Below are 959 nucleotides of genomic sequence, written 5' to 3'. Positions count from 1 at the left end.
AGGTAGATTTCAATGGTAATGTTTTTCACATCTACTAATTATTAAGGAGTACATTTGTATGCTTTGAAAAATTATGGTTTTTTTTAAAAGTTTTTTTTTAAATTTAATAACCACATGATTAGAAGAAGCATTTTATTACAGCTTTAACATATTCAGTAACACACTCCAGAGCAAGAACACATCTCTTTGAAAAGTGGCTGTAAATTGTTAGGGAAAGATCTCCATTTCATTTTAGAATATATTGTTCCTTGCAGAAAGACTCATTGTTTTTGCTACTAAGACTGAGATGTTGGCTCATGCATCTCTAATCTATATGTATCTGATTATTACTAGTCATAATTGGTTGCATTTGGATCCTTGGCACCTTGTGTATGTCTATAAAGTCATCGGGTAGATTTCAGTGTTAATGTTTATCACCTCTGCTAATTAGCATGACATAAATTTCCATGCTTTCTCCTCAAATATAATACATTTAAAAAAATTTGTTGATTTTTTTTGTGTGTGTATGTATCACACAGAACATCCCAAACCATCTTATTCAACTATAAACCCACATCCCAGATGGCACCCTACGATAGCCTCCCTCCCCCCACTAGAGCCCTTATATTCTGTCATCTCTGCTACTGTCCACTGCGTTGTTGGCACGCCCCAGCTGTTCCCCAATACTTGTCCATCTGGTAAATCTAGTCAGCCTATCTAGAGATCCTTGTTTTAGGAAAATCAACTGTTCCTCACCTAGCAGCAATCAGTTGTCAATATTCCTTTAGATAAGATTGGGGTTTTCTGTTCATTTTCCCAGTTCTACGCTGGGTTATAGTAATCTGGTAATCTGGGAGTCCCTTGGGCCACCCTGGCCAACAACTCAAAAGAAGACATCTTCTATTTGGCATTGTTCCTTGTTATGTAGCCTTTAGCTATGCATATGGACTCTTAAGAAATTATATTGGCCCCTTTAATCT

The sequence above is a fragment of the Nannospalax galili genome, unplaced genomic scaffold, assembly GCF_000622305.1.
Source record: "Nannospalax galili isolate Female #2095 unplaced genomic scaffold, S.galili_v1.0 scaffold762, whole genome shotgun sequence".
Lineage (NCBI taxonomy): Eukaryota > Metazoa > Chordata > Mammalia > Rodentia > Spalacidae > Nannospalax > Nannospalax galili.
This window is presented reverse-complemented; position numbering follows the sequence as displayed.